Genomic DNA, 13808 nt, shown 5'->3' on the forward strand with positions numbered 1-13808 from the left:
TGGTTTCATTCACCGGTCACATCACCATGGTCACGCCATACCATCCACATTTCGGGTTAATGCTACCAATCCATCACATCAGTGTCGCCGATATGTTCAAGAGAAGTCATCCAGAGAAGTCACTTGTGTCTCACCCACTACCATACATTATACTCCATTCTTTCATGACCGCCACCCTGAACCTTATATCATCAGATCGTTTTCACCTCCATCAAAATCATTTGCTCCATTCCGTGTCATTGATGTGGGATTCATTAAGGCCCTCCTGTGACGGATCACTTCTTGTCGACATCAGCTCATTATCCAAGAAGTTGATCTAGGAACACCCCATTCAGTACTTTGAAGCTTGCATGCCTCAATGGCAAGTTTCTCACTTCCGGCGACAGGTTTACATCAATGGCCTTCGACCGAAAGATTTTGCGTGGTGTTCGATGCCAAGTCCTTTATTCACACCACGTGAATTTTACTGCAGTACCTTGAGGATCATTATCATTATCGGTGATTCCTCTCGTGCTTGTTAACAGTTTACATCATTGACTAGTAATCAAGCGATGTCTTTCCATGTTCGACTCCAAAACATTTCTCACATGGATCGACCTATACTTCGAGTGAAGATCGGACGAGATTGAAGACCCCGGATCTAGTTTCATCCATCCGGGCTGTGATATATATTCAGGGAAATAAAGACATTAAATGTACAACATTGCAGCACAGATAATCATCCTACCAAAAGGATGATGGCTCTATCAGAATCATCAGTCTACACTCAGACGATTGTCTGTCCTATGTACATGAAAATGGATTTATAAAGCTGAGCATGGGAATGCCCGCCTTAGCTAGATCATGAAAACAGTATGAAGATAATGTATTGTATTGTATCTTATTACAGGTCTCCTCCCAGCATTGAAAGAACTTCGGATCCTCATAATAAAGCATTTCACTCGACACCAAAAGGTTAACGGCCTCATACTTTAGGGGGCAACTGTTATAGACATTTTTGTGCCTTACAACTCCAAGCATGAAATGTCCATAAACCAAGGGCTCCTAAGTCCCTAAAAGTTTTGTTCTAACCCCTAAAGGAACAAGGTCAACAGATTATAGCTTCTTCCAGAAGTTCTCCACCAGAAACTGCTCAGAATTGGTTAAAGCAGGATCATTTCAACTGCTCCACTGGCTAATTGCGTTCCATTGCACCTAAATACACTGTGAGGGTGCGTTGCATTTCAAAACTCCCTTCTGTAGGGTGTGATGGGCGAGAAATGACAAATGGCAGTGTCATTCCGCGAGGTGGAGAGGCAATGGAAGCTTCCAGGATCTTCTCCTGTGACACTTGCCTCACTGAATTCGACCAAGGATGAGTAAGAGGCCCTCAGTCTCCAAGTGGAAGCAAGAACTGAAAGAGAGAAGACACTAATCAAATCACAAGCTGACTCATCCTCCTTACATATATCTATATATGGATCCCTCATCCCAGAGATCCAGAGGCTGGAATTTTGCATATTGTAAGGAATTGCTGTTGGTTTCTAGAGACAAACATCAGATTCTTGGGTGATTTATGCTTTGTTTGAGGTGAAGAGGGGCTTTTTTGTTGGGAGGTTGATGCTGGGTCGGAACCACTGGTTGTAACTCCTCCTGGATCTTTTCTTGTTTATCAATAAAAACTATTTTAGTTCTCCTCCATGCTTTTGTATCATTGATGCTTGTTACATTTGTATGGTTAACTTAAATCTGATCCTAAGTTGTTTATGAATATAGATCCATGTCTTTGTATAGTGCTCTTCTTCTATGATCTTACAGGTACTTTGTGAAGCTGGGCATGCAAGGGAGCAGGTAGCTGGAGACTATCAAAGAAGAGAGGGATTGGATCAAAGGATTAGCGCAAGACACAGGTTGGTTCTTTCAATTCCTCTCTATCTATAATTCATAAAGGAAATACAAAAGTAGTTTTTCTCTGTTTGTTTCTAAGGCAGATGTCACACCTTAGTGGGATAGAGCAGTTCTAAATAGACACTTTTCCCTGTAACAATAGTCTTATGAACATGGTAGGCTGGCTCGTAATGAGATCCCCCTATCCTCCATGTGCGAACAAATTTTTTCTATTATTACACACTTTTATGATAAAAAGAGGGAGGCTTCGTACTCCTTAAGAGCAGGGATGGTGGAAGAAGTTGAACATGTCAATAGAAAAAAAAATACCCATAATCTCATTTATTACAGACATAGAAGTGTTGGAAATAATACTGAGAGGGGGGGTGAATCAGTATTATCTAGCAATTTAATAAATCTTCCTTATTTGATCTTTGAATTATTTTTGCATGTCAGTACCATAAAATAATGAGCATGAACAAAGAAAACAGATAGTCACACCAAAGAACACAAGATGTAAGGTGGAAACCCAATGTGGGTGAAAACCACCTGCTGCAATATGTCTCTATCTTCTTTCAAATTAGAAACTCCTTTTACAATGATTTTGTACTGGTGCAGTCCTTTACCAGTACGCAGGCTGCAACTTGCAGAGAGCTACAACTCTCTCTCTCGTTTTCCAGTCTTCTCCTGAAAGGGAGCTACAACCCCCTACTTCTTTTATAAAGCATCAAATGATCATCAAGTACATAACAGTTACAGTCCACTACAGTTATCAGATCAGTAATAACAGAACTAACCCAGAACACCTTATCAACAGAGAAATTCAATCAACAGAACATCTTAAGATAGAGACGCAGTTTTCCCTTCTGTGGCCTGCGACCAGACGCAGCTAACCTTCTTCTCCCCTGCGTCCACACGCAGAGATCCTTCTGCTGCGCTGCGTGCCCGCGCACTATTCCTTCAACTGCACTGCGTCCTGTTGCTGCAGGGACGCACCCAGAAACACTGTCGCGCCGCGTTCTTTTGCTGCAGGGACGCCCCAGAAATACTATCACGCCGCGTCTTTTTGCTCAGAGACACACCTGATCCTTATTCTGCTTCGCGTCCCCACGCAGTGCGCCTGTCACTGTACTGCGTCCCGAACGCACCTGAATCTTGCTCTGCCCTGCATCCCCACGCAGGTCTCTTCTTACTGCACTGCGTCCCGGCACACTTGCCTTTCACTGAACCTGCGTACCTTCGGGTATGAATGATTTCAAGACTTTAAGAGTAACCCAAACAGTCAGATCTACAGATCTGATCATGCGCCAAAGAGATCTCAGTCTTTTAGAAGATTCGCCTTTTTAGATCTAGACCAGATCTAGCCTCATAAGATATTCAACCAAAGACATACCAAACCAAATGATCTCCTTTGCTTTATATAGGCAAGCTCCTCCTCAAATCTTGGAACAATACCATGAGCCGACACCATAATAACACAATACCGTCGGCTAGATACCAAGAGTAAAACACAAGAAACCCCCACGTGACCTTGAAAAGTGTGCACTGGGTGGACGCACCTCCTGAACGGCTGGCCTGCGTCTCTGGACGCGGCTCCTGCATGGTGTACCTGCGGGTACGCACCTTCTGAACTGATTTCCTGCGTCCTTCTTAATTTTTCAATAAATTGAGAGCCTTGTCATGGGAGTTGCCATCAAGTACAACATCTGTAACATATAGCCATACCAGAAAACATAATGCCAACAATCTCCCCCTTTGGACTTGATGGCAACCTTACAATCTTCAGCTTCATTCTCCCCCTTTGACATCAAGGGCAAAGGGGTATGCTCCCCCTAAGCTCATGCTCCCCCTGAAAAAGGAACCAGATCTGCAACACAGAACCATAATCCACCATGAAAGAGATAGAGACATATTGCAGCTAATTCCAAGATCTCCTTTTGACCATCCTCCATAATGCCAACAATGCATTATATGCTCCCCCTGAACCTGTACCATTAATCAGAAAATATTCAACAATAAGATGATGCATCAACAACCCCCAGCTTTTGCCTGAGGTATTCAAAAGTGTCCCTGGGCAATGGTTTGGTGAGAATATCAGCAACTTGTTCCTTAGATGGAACATACTCCAACTTGACCTTCTGTTCAAGCACTTGTTCCCGGAGAAAATGATACTTGATTGGTATGTGGTTGGTTTTTGAATGCATAACCGGATTCTTTGAGATGCTGATTGCACTTGTGTTATCACATAAGATGGGGATAGGTGGTGTACAAGTGATTTGAAAATCCTGCAAAGTCTGCATCATCCAAAGAAGTTGAGTGCAACAAGATGCAGCAGAAACATATTCCGCTTCAGCTGTAGACAAGGCAATTGAACTCTGTTTCTTGCTGAACCAAGATACCAGTCTGGAACCCATAAAGAACGCACCACCACTTGTGCTTTTCCTGTCATCCACGCTTCCGGCCCAATCTGCATCTGTATAAGCATGAAGTGTAAGATCCGTATCTCTAGGATACCATAAGCCATAATTTTGAGTCCCTTGAAGATATTTGAAAATTCTCTTCACTGCCTGAAGATGAGTCTCCTTCGGATTTGCCTGAAATCTTCCAACTATTCCAACTGCATGCATGATGTCCGGTCGGGTACCTGTCAAATATAGTAAACTTCCAATCATAGATCTGTAGGTTGGTTGATGTACTGCTGCAGATTTATCATTTGCACTGAGACTACATCCTGTGACCATGGGTGTACATACTGGTTTTGCATCTTCCATGCCATATTTCTTCAAAATCTGTTTCAGATACTTGGTTTGAGATAAAAAGATTCCTCCTTCTTTTTGTTGGATTTGCAAACCAAGGAAATATGTCAGTTCTCCTAGCAAGGACATTTCAAATTCTTTTGGCATGACCGAGGCAAAGCTTTGACTCATAGCTTCTTCATTGCTTCCAAAAATAATGTCGTCTACATACACAACAAGTATTAGCAATTTGTCATTTTCAGCTTTTATATAAAGATTGCTATCTGCTGAACCTTTTGAAAAACCTTGTTGATGAAGATATTTGTCCAAACGGTAGTACCAAGCCCTTGGAGCTTGTTTGAGACCATAGAGAGCCTTTTTCAATCTGCATACAAGATTTGGATCATTTCCAAGAATGAACCCATCTGGCTATTCAATGTACACTTCTTCTTCCAAGTCTCCATTTAGAAAGGCTGATTTCACGTCCATTTGAAATACTTTGAAGTTTTGAAAACTTGAGAGAGCAAGGAACATTCGGATGGCCTCAAGTCTTGCAACAGGAGCAAAGGTTTCTTCAAAGTCTATTCCTTCTTGCTGCGCATACCCTTTACAAACAAGTCTGGCTTTGTTTCTAATTACTTCTCCATTTTCATTCAATTTATTTTTGAAGACCCATTTTGTTCCGATAACATTCTTATCCTTTGGTCTAGGAACCAGCTCCCAAGTGTTGTTCTTTTCGATTTGCTCAAGTTCTTCATCCATTGCTTTCACCCAACATTCATCTTTGCATGCTTCTTTCACATTTTGTGGTTCAGTAGAGGAGAGTAATGCCAAATAGCTTGAGGCTTCTGCAACTGTTCTTCTTGTTTGTACACCTGCTTCTTTCTGCCCCACAATCTGAGATTCTGGATGATTCTTCTGAACATATCTGGATGGAGTCTTTTCTTCTATTCTTGTTTGCTCCTCTGGCTCTTCTTGAGGTTCTTCTTCTTCATCATTCTTTCTTTGAGGGTAGCCTTCATCTTCTTCGATGTCTTCATGATGGACTTGCCTAGGAATGTATCCCTTCTCATCAACCACTACATCAATGCTGTCAACAATTCTGCCAAGTCTTTTATTGTAGCACTTGTATGCTTTGCTATATGGAGAGTAACCAAGAAGAATGCCTTCATCTGCCCTAGGTTCAAGTTTGCCAAGCTGCTCATCAGTATTCTTGATATAGCATTTGCTCCCAAAGATTTTGAAGTGCTTTACCGAAGGAGTCCTGCCACTCCAAAGCTCATGAGGAGTTTGAGTGCTGTTCACCCGGACATTTGTTTTGTTGAGAATAACAACTGCAGCATGTGCAGCTTCACCCCAGAAAGTTGCGGGAGTTCCTGATTCATCAAGCATAGCACGAGCCATTTGTTGGATTGTTCTGTTCATTCTTTCAACAACTCCATTTTGCTGAGGAGTTCTAGCTGTAGAGAATTCTCTCCTTATCCCATGTTCATCACAGAAATCGAAAAATTCATTTGAAGTAAATTCCCCACCTCTGTCGGATCTGAGGCACTTAATTTTGTGACCTGATTCATTTTCAACCAAGGCTTTGAAGGATTTGAATTTTTCGAATGCTTCATCTTTGTGCTTCATAAGTCCTAACCAGACAAACCTGGAGAAATCGTCAATAAATAATATCAAGTATTCCTCTCCTCTAGGTGTTCTTTTCTTGAATGGACCACATGTATCTGTATGTACTAGCTCAAGAGGCATGCTAGCTGATCCTTGTTTCTCTGGAAAGTTAGTTCTGGTTTGTTTTCCAAACTGACATGATTTGCATATGGTGTTGTCAGGAATTTTGATATCTGGAAGATCGCGAACTGCCTGATATTTGCATGCTTTCCTTATTTGTGAGAAGCTTAGATGTCCCAACCTTCGATGCCATAACCAGTGCTCTTCATCCTTGCTCAGATAGCATTGTTGTTGTCCTTCTTCAAATATGTACAGATTATTTGGAGTTCTTTTGCCTTTGAGCACTGTTTTACCTGTATCAAGATCACGAACAAGACATCCATTCGATCTGAATATAACCTCGGTTCTTTGATCACACATCTGGCTGACACTTAGAAGATTATGCTTCAATCCATCAACATACAAAACATTTCCATCCTTGACCTTTTCTTTTAACTGAGCAATGCCTTTTCCTTTTATAGTTGCAGGAGTATCATTTCCAAAAGAGACTTTCTTTCCCTTTTCTAGAGCAGAATAAGATTCAAGTTTTTCTTTATCACCTGTCATATGCTTCGAACATCCACTGTCAATGTACCATAGATTTTCCTGTCCCTCTGCATAAAATGCTATCCCACATCTTTCTGTTTGAGGTTCCTTTATTCTCCATGTTTTGGTGCTTGAGGCTTGTTCCTTTTTCTGCTGGAACCTGCTCCTGCATTCAGAGTCTTCATGACCAAAGTTATTGCAAATAGAACATTCAACTTCATTTTCAAGAACCGAAAAGTTGTTATAGGTCCTTTTTGTAATCCCTGTCATACTTCTTTGTTTTTGAGCTTCCCTAGTCATGATTGTTTTATATGCAACACATTGAGCTGCTTTGTGACCAAAGTTATGGCAAGAAAAGCATTGTCCATTAAAGAAACTTCTGCGGTTATCAAATCTACCGGCCAAATGATTGTAACTTCTATTGTCATCCATTCTTGAACCAAATTGAGAAGATTTTACCTGTGGCTGGTTGTAGCTTTTGTTCTCCCTTAAGATGGATTGCCCCTGATAGTTTCTGTTTGTAATTCGTCCCTGCTTTACCTGATGATCTTCATTTTGCTTTTGCTCATTTCTTCTTGCTGCATCAAGATAACTTTTTGAGGTGGATGCTTGAGAAGTTTCTCCATTATAGCCCAGACCTGTCTTGTTTAGAGGAGATCGCTGCACATTGATAATCTCATCCAAAGTTTAAAATCCTTTGACAAACTTGAGATTAATAGCTTTTGTTTTCTCAATCTCTTTTCTAAGACCAACAATTTCACCTTCTAATTTTTCAAGATGTTTTTCCTTTTCATCAATTTGAAATTGTAGAGTATCAATGATCATGTTCTTTTCTTCTATACATCTCTTGAGTCTAGTAATTTCATCATAAAGGTTATCCACATCTACAGCATCCATATAATCATCATCTTCAAATGCCATTAACAATTTATATTCATTACCTTGTTCATCTTCATCACTGTTTGATAGATCATCACTATCTTCATGGGTGTAGTAGCTTTTCTTATTTGCACTTTGTTTCTTGTTCCATCTAGCAGGTTCCTTTCCTTTATCCTTATAAGGACATTTTGCAGCATAATGACCTACTCTTCCACAAGCAAAGCATTTAAAAGGTAACTTACCTCTGAACCTTCCAGAACCTCTTTGAAGATTTCTGACAAAATTTGATTCTTCTTCCTCTTCTTCTGGGACGTGGCTTGCTCCATAATAATCTTCTTTACCTGATGCCTTGAAAGCAGCTTCTCTTTTGTCTGAAGGACCTCCCTTTCTCATTTCATAAGCAGTTAGAATTCCATGTAGCTGAGACATAGTGAGAATTCGTAGATTTTCCTTTTCTTCTATAGCAGATACTTTAGATTCAAACTTAGGGGACAATGATCTTAGAACCTTTTCAACCACTATAGCCTCTCTTATTTCTTCACCCAAATTTTTCATACAATTAACAATCTCATCTACCCGAACAAAATAGTTAGCCACACTTTCATCATTATACATCTTGAGAGTCTCATACTGAATCCTGAGAGTTTGAAGTTTAGCATGCTTTACCTGTTCATCTCCTTCATAGCTTGTGACAATTTTGTCCCATATCTCTTTTGCGGATTTGTAGTGCATTACCTTCATGAATTCTGTTTGGGATATGCATCCTAACAGAGTACTGACTGCTTTTGCATTTGTTTCATACTTCTTTTTCTCTGCTGGATCTGTAGGAGTAGCTGAAGGAAAAGCGTAGCCTGTTTCTACAATGTCCCAAACTTCTGTAACAAGAGATTGAAGATATGCAGTAACTCTTACCTTCCAATAATTGAAGTTTGTCCCATCAAAAACCGGTGGCCTGATTGATGCTTCTCTCTCATAGTTGCTCATGATGAACGATCTACCTTCAAGCGATCAAGCTTCTCTGAAGGACCTGCTCTGATACCAATTGTTGGAAATAATACTGAGAGGGGGGGTGAATCAGTATTATCTAGCAATTTAATAAATCTTCCTTATTTGATCTTTGAATTATTTTTGCATGTCAGTACCATAAAATAATGAGCATGAACAAAGAAAACAGATAGTCACACCAAAGAACACAAGATGTAAGGTGGAAACCCAATGTGGGTGAAAACCACCTGCTGCAATATGTCTCTATCTTCTTTCAAATTAGAAACTCCTTTTACAATGATTTTGTACTGGTGCAGTCCTTTACCAGTACGCAGGCTGCAACCTGCAGAGAGCTACAACTCTCTCTCTCGTTTTCCAGTCTTCTCCTGAAAGGGAGCTACAACCGCCTACTTCTTTTATAAAGCATCAAATGATCATCAAGTACATAACAGTTACAGTCCACTACAGTTATCAGATCAGTAATAACAGAACTAACCCAGAACACCTTATCAACAGAGAAATTCAATCAACAGAACATCTTAAGACAGAGACGCAGTTTTCCCTTCTGTGGCCTACGACCAGACGCAGCTAACCTTCTTCTCCCCTGCGTCCACACGCAGAGATCCTTCTGTTGCGCTGCGTGCCTGCGCACTGTTCCTTCAACTACACTGCGTCCTGTTGCTGCAGGGACGCACTCAGAAACACTGTCGCGTCGCGTTCTTTTGCTACAGGGATGCCCCAGAAATACTATCGCGCCGCGTCTTTTTGCTCAGAGATGCACCTGATCCTTATTCTGCTTCGCGTCCCCACGCAGTGCGCCTGTCACTGTACTGCGTCCCGAACGCACCTGAATCTTGCTCTGCCCTGCGTCCCCATGCAGGTCTCTTCTTACTGCACTGCGTCCCGGCGCACTTGCCTTTCACTGAACCTGTGTACCTTCGGGTATGAATGATTTCAAGACTTTAAGAGTAACCCAAACAGTCAGATCTACAGATCTGATCATGCGCCAAAGAGATCTCAGTCTTTTAGAAGATTCGCCTTTTTAGATCTAGACCAGATCTAGCCTCATAAGATATTCAACCAAAGACATACCAAACCAAATGATCTCCTTTGCTTTATATAGGCAAGCTCCTCCTCAAATCTTGGAACAATACCACGAGCTGACACCATAATAACACAATACTGTCGGCTAGATACAAAGAGTAAAACACAAGAAACCCCCACGTGACCTTGAAAAGTGTGCACTGGGTGGACGCACCTCCTGAACGGCTGGCCCGCGTCTCTGGACGCGGCTCCTGCATGGTGTACCTGCGGGTACGCACCTTCTGAACTGATTTCCTGCGTCCTTCTTAATTTTTCAATAAATTGAGAGCCTTGTCATGGGAGTTGCCATCAAGTACAACATCTGTAACATATAGCCATACCAGAAAACATAATGCCAACAAGAAGATTATAACCAGGAAGGGTGGAACCAGCATGGTCTTAAGATGATCAATTAGTATCATGTTCAATAGAAAACAATGCAATAAAGTAGTATATAAATAATTGTGTCCCTTTTGAAAAGAATCTATCATCAAGGAGCTGTCTTGTTAAAGATCATAACGTGAATGATATTAACTCGCTTCAAAAGAATCCATAATTATTGTCCTTATAAAAGTAGTGTACTTCATGCCATGAAATGGAATCAGTAAAATGTGGTTGAGATGAACTAGGAATAATCCCACAAGAGGAAGGAAGGGTTGTTCTCGAAAATACTCCCAAAGTGTTGTTATCTTGAAGGAACAACAAAAACACTTGAAAACGTGTTGTTCCATGTAGGGAACAGCAATGGAAATGCACACCAAAATTGAAAAATATACACAAAAAGGTGTTGTTCCCTGTAGGGAACAACAAAAAAAATGCATGTGAAAAAGTGTTGTTCCCTATAGGAAACAAAAAAAAATACACCCAAAAAAAAGTGTTGTTCCTTAAAAGGAACAACAACAACAAAAAAAAATGCATGCGGAAAAGTGTTGTTCCTTAAGAGGAACAACAAAAAATGTGAAAATGATGTTCTTTTGAAAGGAACAGTAGAAATGCGAAAGTGTTGTTCCTTTGAAAGGGACAACAAAAGTGTGAAAATGCTATTCCTTTGAAAGGAACAGCAAAAATGCAAAAGTGTTGTTTCTTCGGAAAGGAACAACAAAAATGCAGAAGTGAAAAAGTGTTGTTCGTTCAAAAAGGAACAACAAAAATGCAAAAGTGTAAAAGTGTTGTTCCCTCAGAAAGAAACAACAAAAATGCAGAAATGCAGAAGTGTTGTTCCTTCGGAAAGGAACAAAAATGCGAAAGTGCAGAAGTGTTGTTCCTTCGAAAAGGAACAACAAAAATGCGAAAGTGCATAAGTGTTGTTCCTTCCGAAAGGAACAACAAAAATGCAGAAGTGTTGTTCATTCAGAAAGAAACAACAAAAATGTGAAAGTGTTGTTCCTTCAGAAAGGAATAGCAAAAATGCAAAAGCGCAGAAGTGGTATTCCTTCGGAAAGGAACAACAAAAATGTAGAAGTGTTGTTCCTTCGGAAAGAAACAACAAAAATGTGAAAGTGTTTTTCCTTCGGAAAGGAACAACATAAATGCACAATTATAAAATGCAGTCAGACAAAAAATGAATTATTTGTTCACTGCATTGATGCTGAGGATGGGCCACAATTTGAAGGAAGAAACACCTGAAACACAAAATATAAGAGAAATAAAAAAAGAAAAAACATTTTATTTAAAAACAGTATGTAAATAAATAAATTAAGGTACAACACCTATGATGTTATTAAAAAAAATGATCTCTTTGAAAAATGTTTTGGCGGCAGAGACATGACATGAATCTTTAAATGGAAATCAATTCTTCATTTTTTCTATTATGAATCTCTTGGGTAATGAGTTGGATGAAATTCCCTTGCTTCATTAAAATTTCTTTCAAGAACCGCTCGTCTATAAATTGTTCTTTCTTCTCCTAGGACCTGCAAAAAAACGAGTGTCTACCTGCAATAAAACATTAAATCATGGATAACGAGAGGTGATCGAGCTCCCCTAATCCAATAATTATGCAATAAAATAACAAGTAGTTACTCTGTATAAAAAATCCACGGAGAAAATAACAAATTAAAATTTATTTGTCACTTGTGGGAGAGCAGTGGTCAATCATGCTAACCTGCAGTGTTTTAATCACAACTTCTTTGTTTTTCATTCAAATTTAATGATTCCAAAGACAGATGAGAATTAATTCAAAATTATATCTCCAATATAAATATTTTTTAAAATTTCAGTGATATGATATTTCAATTTTACTTAGAACAACCTGTATAACAGAGTCATTTTCAATTACCCCACTTAGAACAACAATGGATATTTTAAGCATGGATTTTTCATTTTTTTTTGGATTCAAATGATTCAAATTGAAAATGAAATTAGATTCATTTATTTATGTCCTATATAAACATATTTTGAAGAAAAGAAGAACTGATGGATCAAATACTCTAAGGAATAGCTGCAAAGATAGAGTTTTAAGAGTGCTGATTTACGATAGACAGCCAGTATTTTGATCATAACTTCCTCATACGATATCTAAAATGAGTGATTCCAATTTCCTTGTAAACTATATTGATATGGGAATCTACCATAGAAATAGGTTTTAAGAATATGGTGATTTAGGCCTCCAAAAACTGACTGTCCCAACTCTATTCCTGAGCTGCCCGCTAGACACTTTGTCAATGTTTTGGTTCTAACCTTTTCGTTTCAAATCCAAATTGAGTGATTAAAATTGGGTTGGAAAGTATACATCAAGGGATACCTAGGATAGAAACAAGTTTTAAAAATATTTTCATTTAGGCCTCCAAAACATGACTGTCCCGACTGTGTTTTCAGAAGTTTCATCAAGCCCATAAGCCAAAAATATGATATTCAAACATTTTTTTCCAAATTGGTGATAAAAATGAAATGAGTGTTTGTAGAACTATTATTTCCATTATAATTCATCTACATACATAAATGAATTAAAAAAATTATCACCGATGTTGAATTCCACAGTGTTGCAACAAAAACAACTATTCTTATATTAAAAAAAATGTGTTTATTTTATTTCCTTTTTACTTTATTTTATACACTAACCTATTTTGATTGAAAAATGAATATGATTATGTATAGGAGTACTTTCAATGGAACCATTTTCGAAATACAGCTTCAAATATGTACATACCCAAATTTGAAAAATGCATATTAATGAATATTAGGGTATGAGAAGCCAACTTCCCTTGAAAATATGGTGTCTAAAATTGTTGAAGTATGGAGTAATGCTGCAAACAAATGATGAAGTGAAACCAATCTTCAATATATCATTTACTTTCTTGATTTTCCATAGCCATCATATCATGAAGTTCTTGAGCTTTTAAAATGACTTGTTGATGCATACTAGAAGAAACCTCATTTTCTTCCATAGCTTCTACAATTTTTGAATTTGAAACATTCTAAATCTCATTGTAAGTTTTCTCTAATGGCACATGTGAGATAGAATGGGTGGGAAGGGTGGATAAATTTTTCATTTCAACACTGTAAGCACGTTGTACTGGTTTATTATGGTGAGAGTGTGGAATGAGTTGAGCAGGAAATTGTGTACGGAATGGAGCATTTTGTTGATGTAGATGATTGGGTTGAGTGGATGATTTTGACATGCAAGCAGGATGTTGTAGAAGAGATGGTGAAGAATATGGAGAATGTGTTTGTGCTACAAGATGAAGGAGAGTAGTCATGCAATCATAAGGTGAACCATGCCAAACTTGTAGATAAGATTGGTGGTGGTTATATTGAGATTGACATGGTTGCCCTAACACATTAGTATTCCATAATGGATTATGCAAGTAAGAGAATGGACAAGAAGTGTTTTGAACCATACCCATAGGCCATGAATTCCATGGTTTTGACCTTGTTGTAGCTTCCTCATCTCTTTGAAATTATACTTCCATCCTAGATAAGGAAGAACAACTATCTATGGGATGCTCCTTTTGGTAATGAGGACAAAACACTTCATCAAATTCTTGATTTTTCTGAACCTGCAAAGCA

The sequence above is a fragment of the Pinus tabuliformis genome, chromosome 3_2 (genome assembly GCF_031772625.1).
Source record: "Pinus tabuliformis cultivar Carrire ecotype Pingquan chromosome 3_2, CPIR1, whole genome shotgun sequence".
NCBI lineage: Eukaryota > Viridiplantae > Streptophyta > Pinopsida > Pinales > Pinaceae > Pinus > Pinus tabuliformis.